Source organism: Tupaia chinensis, unplaced genomic scaffold (assembly GCF_000334495.1).
Source record: "Tupaia chinensis unplaced genomic scaffold, TupChi_1.0 Scaffold148646_1, whole genome shotgun sequence".
Classification (NCBI taxonomy): Eukaryota; Metazoa; Chordata; class Mammalia; order Scandentia; family Tupaiidae; genus Tupaia; species Tupaia belangeri.
In genome coordinates this window covers 2,369,461-2,376,413 of record NW_006208495.1, presented here as the reverse complement: position 1 = coordinate 2,376,413, position 6,953 = coordinate 2,369,461, and positions in this window count along the sequence as shown.

Genomic DNA, 6,953 nt, shown 5'->3' with positions numbered 1-6,953 from the left:
CATGATTAAGTCTTTTGACAAAACTGGCATAGAAGGGACATTCCTCAACACAATAAAAGCTATCTATGACCAACTCATAGCTAACATCAAACTGAATAGGGAAAACTGAAAGCTTTTCCACTAAAAACTGGAACAAGAGAAGGCTGCCCACTTTTTTCACTCCTTTTCAATATAGTACTGGAAGTCCTAGCTATTGTAAACAGACAGAATAAAGTGAAGGGTATACAGATAGAGAAAGAGGAAGTGAAATTATCTCTATTTGCAGATAACATGACTATATACATAGAAAACTCAAAAGAATAAAACAAAACAAAACAAAACAAAAAATTCCTGGAAGTGATAAATGAATACAGTATGACACAAAATCAACATACAAAAATCTATAGCATTTCTATTTTTTTGGAGAGGTTTTCACTATAGGGCGCGTGCGTTCGCCAGACAAAGAGAGACAGAGAGACAGAGAGACAGAAAGTGAGAAATCACCCCCCAGGGGGAATGGCCACGCCGCAATCCCTTCTCCTCCATTCTCTTCTTGTGATCTTGGGCATACACGCACACACACCCGGCGTGAGTTTAAGCCACCGGATCAGGGACTCAAACCGCAGTTGACTACATGGGAGTCCAGCGACACAGCCATTACTAGGGAGAGATACAGCCCCCCTCAAGGGTCTTTTTTTTTTTTTTTAGAGGTTTTTTGCTATAGGGCGCGTGCGTTCGCCAGACAAAGAGAGACAGAGAGACAGAGAGACAGAAAGTGAGAAATCACCCCCCAGGGGGAATGGCCACGCCGCAATCCCTTCTCCTCCATTCTCTTCTTGTGATCTTGGGCATACACGCACACACACCCGGCGTGAGTTTAAGCCACCGGATCAGGGACTCAAACCGCAGTTGACTACATGGGAGTCCAGCGACACAGCCATTACTATAACTGCTGGTTCCCCCAAAAATCTATAGCATTTCTATACACCAACAGTGAACAGACTGAGTTAGACTTGAAGAAACCAATCTCATTTATAATAGCCACAAAAATTAATATACATAGGAATAAACCTAACCAGTGAAAGACCTCTATAAAGAAAACTATGAAAACTAAAAAAGAAAAGAAATTGAAAGTGATACAAAACAGTGAAAGGATATTCTTTGTCCCTGGATTAGGAGAATAAATTGAATCAAAATATAAATTCTACCCAAATTAACTTACAAAATTAATGAAATGAAATCTTAATTAGATTATCAGAGACTTTATTCACAGAAGTAGAAAAAATAATCATAAAATTTGTCTGGAATCATGAAGTATCCTATATAGCCAAAGCAATACTGTGCAAAAAAGAATAATGTAGGAGGCATCTCACTCTCTGACATCAAAATATATTACAAAGCCACGATAATCAAAACAGCATAGTACTGGCATAAAAACAGGCATGTAGACCAATGGAACAGAATAGAGACCCCAGAAATAAACCCCAAAACATACAGCCAACTAATTTTCTAGAAAGGGCACAAAACAATCCAGTAGGAAAATGAAAATTTCTTCAGCAAATGATGCTGGAAAACCTGGATATCCACCTGCAAACAAATTAAATAGAACCTTTATCTCTTGCTCTTAATCAAAATCGACTCAAAATGGATAAAAAATCTAAACAACAACCTCAAACTAACTATGGGTGGAAAATACAGGGGAAATTCTTGGCAACATTGGAGTAGGCAAAGACTTCTTAAATAAAACCCCCAAATTATAGGCAATAATTCTGAAAATAAATAAGTGAAAATACATCAGCTTAAAAAGCTTCTATGCAGCAAAAGAAGCAATAATTATAGTGAATCAACAACCCTCAGAATGGGGTTTTTGTAAACTATGCCTCAGATAAGGGATTGATGATCTGAATATACAGGAACTCAAGCAGCTTACTCACAAAAAATAATAATTCAATTAAAGGTGGGAAAATGTGCTGAACAGATAACTCTCTAAGGAACACATACAAATGGCCCCAAAGAAGAAAAAGTGCTCAACGTGTTTTATCACAAGGGAGATGCAAATCCAAACCGCGATGAGATACCACCTATGCCCAGTCAGAATGGCTAAGATTAAAAGGATAAAGAGTGGAAAGTGGTGCCAAGACTATGATGTAAAGGGAATCCCCTTACGCTTTTGGTGGGATTGTAAATTATTACAACCACTATGGAGAACAATATGGATAGTCTTCAGAAACCTACAAATTGAATTACCATATGACCTAGTAAATCCACCCTTAGATATCTACCTAGAGGATAGCAAAGTCCTGTCAGGAAAACACATGCACATCCATGATTATTTAAGCATCATTCACAATTGTTAAGAGATGGGATCAACTCGAATATCCCATAACAGATAAACAAATTGAAAAAATCTTGCACATATACACTATGGAATACTACTGAGCCATAAAAAAACAATGAGACCCTGGCATGTGATAGAAAATAGATGAACATGGAAGAGTGAATGCTGAGTAAAGCAAGTCAAACTGTGGAAGAGAGGCATTATATGTCCCCCTCTTAATATATACCAAATGTCTGGAAGAAATGAAAAGATTGGAAGGTATTAGAGCATGGAGAGCAAATGTGGATCCAAAACTGTGTAAGAAGAGGGTGGACAATGAGGGGCGGGTAGAAGGGAATGAAGGGGAAAAAAGGCAAACATTTAATGGACATAAAATGGAAAATTATCTGTTGATGATAATGTATTTAGTAATACATTTGACTGGACTAATATGCAGTGTAGTCATGCTGGGAAAATTCATTTTTTATGCTGTAAAGTTGTACAGTTATTAAACGTAATAAAAAAGTGTGTGTGTGTGTGTGTGTGTGTGTGTGTGTGTGTGTGTGTGGTTTACAATTGTAAATCCTTCTTTGGTCCTTTAAGATGGATACATACCTCTTACTACTCATGGGGGTCTCAAGAATCTTAAAGTCATTTTTTTTTTCCTTTTTTTGAAGTGTAGTCACCTTTTTAAAGGAAGGATAGGGCTTTTGTCTTCCAGTCTCTGTGGAAGGATGAATTCTAACTTATAATTGTCAGCTAGCAGACACAGCTGACCTAGTCACATTTACACTGACAACCGTCTGTAGTCATTTACTCTCTGTCTCCATTTCAGTCTCTGGTTCCTCTCTCTCTCCTTACTCCCTTGTGCAAATCAGATTAGAGCTCAGCTTGTTCCCCTATTGCAAGGAGCCACTGAATAAAAATTTGTTTTCACCACTTTAATGTTCAACTTTGTTTTTCTTTGACAAAGTACACTGGTACCGAGTTTTAAGAGTAAATTATGATTGTCTTACAATAAAGAATGCATCATAGCACATATATCTTTACAGAATTCTATTTACCATATAATAATAAAAGTAGTAGTATCAGTAAACACCACTTATTCTTGCTATATTTACATTAATTGTAAAGGATTGAAACCTTACAGCTGTTCACTTTTTTTTTATTGGAGAATTTTTTTTTTTTTTTTTGATATAGGGCATGGGCACTCGCCAGACAAACAGAGACAGAGAGACAGAAAGCGAGAAATCACCCCCCAGGGGGGATGGCCATGCTGCAATCCCTTCTCCTCCCTTCTCCTCTCGGGATCTTGGGCACGCACACACATGAGCTCGGTGAGAGTTTAAGCCACCGAATGCAGGACTTGAACCGCGGTTGACTACATGGGAATCCAGCAATATATCCATTATGGTAACTGCTGGTCCCACATTCATTTACTTCTTCAGGATTTATTCAGGTTTTAGTGGTAGGGGGTTCGTAAATTCGTATCTATGAGATTCTCTTGGCCCTTCCCTCAAGTCTGCAAGTTGGAGGATGAAAATCTCATATGTCAGCCTTTGAAGCAGGGAAGGAAGAAGGGGATGCACAAAAGGAAGGCGCTCTCTCTCTCTCTCTCTCTCTGTGTGTGTGTGTGAGTGTGTGTGTGTGTGTGTATAGCAAGCAAAGTATTTTCCAGATAACTTAAAACAAGCTTCCCCTACATTGCATTGCCTAGAATGAGGTTATATTCCCACCTCTAGGCCAGGGGCTGAATCTGTGTTCCTTGAAATCAGGAATCTCTACCAATACCTGAACAAAAAGTTCCTATTTATTAAAAAAAAAGAAGAGGGTAGTTGTGGCATTTGGATGAAAAATAAACAATATCTTTCATAATTAATAAACTGCGTGCTTTTAACTCAAATTGTTCTCTTTCTCTCTCTTTTTAACTCAGCCTAATTCTTAGAGAAAGATTAACTGTGCTATGTAAATAAGTAAATAGAAAGAAAGTGAACTGATTTAGTGAGAAGCTGTGAATTGTCAGCAGTATTTTTGCCAGCAATTTTGCAAGTAAAGTGAATACATCAGCACTCTCAATATTAGTCACTGTTAGACACTGCATGAATGTCAGCATGCATTGAGAGCAGTCTGTGCCTTCAGTGGTCATTGGTAGTGCAGTAACACATTTCGGTCTTGGCAAAACCAGAAATATCTTCAAAGCACTCCAGAACAAGAAAGAAGAAAAAAGGTGAATACCAGAATGTATAGAAAAGGTCTGGTTCAAAGAATACATATAAGAGATCCTCAGGATACTCACAGATCTATTTCAACAGGCAACTGAGGGAGACTAGAGTTCTATAGAGCCAGATGGGGGCAACAGCAATAACATCTTCAGGGTATTAAGATTGCATCTATGAACTATTGTATATTTGCTCCCAGGATAATATGACTTAAGCTATATCGAATGTTGGAATTTTCTTTCCAAGACAATATGTAAGTTATTTTAAAATGCATTCTGTGCTTCAATACCTTCTCCATAGGAGTTCAAGTATAGCGAAGATTTACAGTAATTCTTCAAATTATGTTTCTCCCTGAGGTTCACGCTGACATATGCCCCTTGACATTTGGCTTTTTTTTTTTTTTTTTTTTTTTGGTACACAAGATTCATCCTAAGTAATTAATAAATACAGGTCATTGAAGGAAATAAACATTGAAGTAACTGTGACAAGTGAAATTCAGATTTTCTAAAGAAAGAGAAATGGCTGATTAAAAATAAAAGCTGAGGAATAAGCAATCTCTAATACAAAAAGTAGAGGGCAAGGAGTCTTAAAATTCCTAAGATAAGCAGCTGGAAAGAACATAGCCAGAAAATAGCTGAAATTGTCAAAATCAAGAAAAAGTGATTAGTTCTAATTTCAACACACAGTCTCCATTTTTTAAAATGATAGCTTTCAAAATTTTAAAAGCAAGTTTGAAAGGATTATTATGGTTAAAAATATATCTGTAGTCTTCTTTTCTTCAGATAGAATAATTCTGAGCACTGAATCTCAAATAATATAGTGTTATAACCAAAATGGAGGATGCAAGGATTTAGCTTCAGGGCTAATATAGCCTACATCTCCCTCTCCAATAAAACATTCTTGATCACAAACCTAAATCTAATTCAGATTCTCTGTCCTACTGAGTTGTCAAAGACAAAAATCAAATAAAAAACTGATTTGATGAAGGTTCTTACAACAGGGAGAGAATCCCAGATCCAAAGATCAGAGTGTGTTAACAGGATGATTTTTACTTAAATTATATCGGAATGAGTCAATATTCCTATAGTTTGGGTAATTGACGGTTCAAATTGTTTTACAATTAGCAAAAGATTCATTCAGTCATATTAACAGGAAATGTTTCTCTGTCTAACCAGTTTTAGGGATCAGTTCTAATCTCAGCTAATCATATGTAAGAAAAAATAATGGGAAGTTAAAGGATCTTTGGCCTTGTCAGGAGGTTTATGCAAAAGCAAAAGAATGTTTGGCTTGTCATAAATAACAAAGGATCATCTATTAGTCTTACGGGTCATGAGAAGCATATGGCAAATCTTCTCAGTCCTATGGAGAAGGGAAGTTGTTTAAGGTAGGTGGTTTCCTGGAACACAAAAGGGTAGGAGGATTACTTAATGGTCACTATTTACAAGATTCAGATAAAGTTCAATATTGTCAGTTCCACTTTTTAATTAAGGTAAATGAATGTCATTTGTTACTGAGAAACTCATAGATGATCATAAGCCTCCTGAGTGGGGCCTAACAAATTGTTTCTTGAGGATCCTTATTGGTGTTCCTTCAAAATCAGTAGAAACATTTGTGGATATGTGGAGGCATCACTTGAACCTGATCTTGGCAAGACTCTAATGGTGAGTGCATCCCCCCTTGCAGGATTATCACTGGAACTTGCAGCAATCCATCCACCTGGTGCTCCCTGATGCCTGGGTTCAATCCTCCCCCCCAGGACACTTGGGACCGATCTCAGCAGGCCTCATCAGAATATACTCTAATAAATAGGAAAAAGTGAATACTGCATCGGGTGACCAAAAACCAGTGTAGATCTCGAAGAAACATATGAAAACAACGGGGAGACTCTCCCCTAGTGAGCGCAGTACTCCTTCACCAATGATGGACAGCACAAAGGAATTCAGAGAAATGTTAAAAAAAGAATTCTGAACATTCATAGTGACACAAATCAGTAAGATGCAAAAGAAAACAGACAGTCAGTTTCAGGGAATGGGAAAATCATTCCAAGATATGAAAGAGATAGACACTCTAAGAAAGAATCAACCAGAACTTCTTTGTTTTGTTTGTTTGTTTGTTTATTTGTTTTAGATAGATTTTTGCTATAGGGTGTGTGTACTAGTGGGAAAGATAGAGAGGGACAGAGAGACAGAAAGCAAGAAATCACCACCCAGAGGGGATGATCATGCTACGATCCCTTTTCCTCTATTCTTTCAGGATATTGGAACACAAGCACGTGTGCTTGGCATAAGTCAAACAGAACTGGAAATGAAGAATACAATATAAGAAATTAGTCTGATGTTGATAATGTGTATGATAATATCTTTAAATAGACTAATGTAAAATGTACTCATGCTAGGAAAATTCATTTTATAAGCTGTGGTAATATACAGTGATTGAAT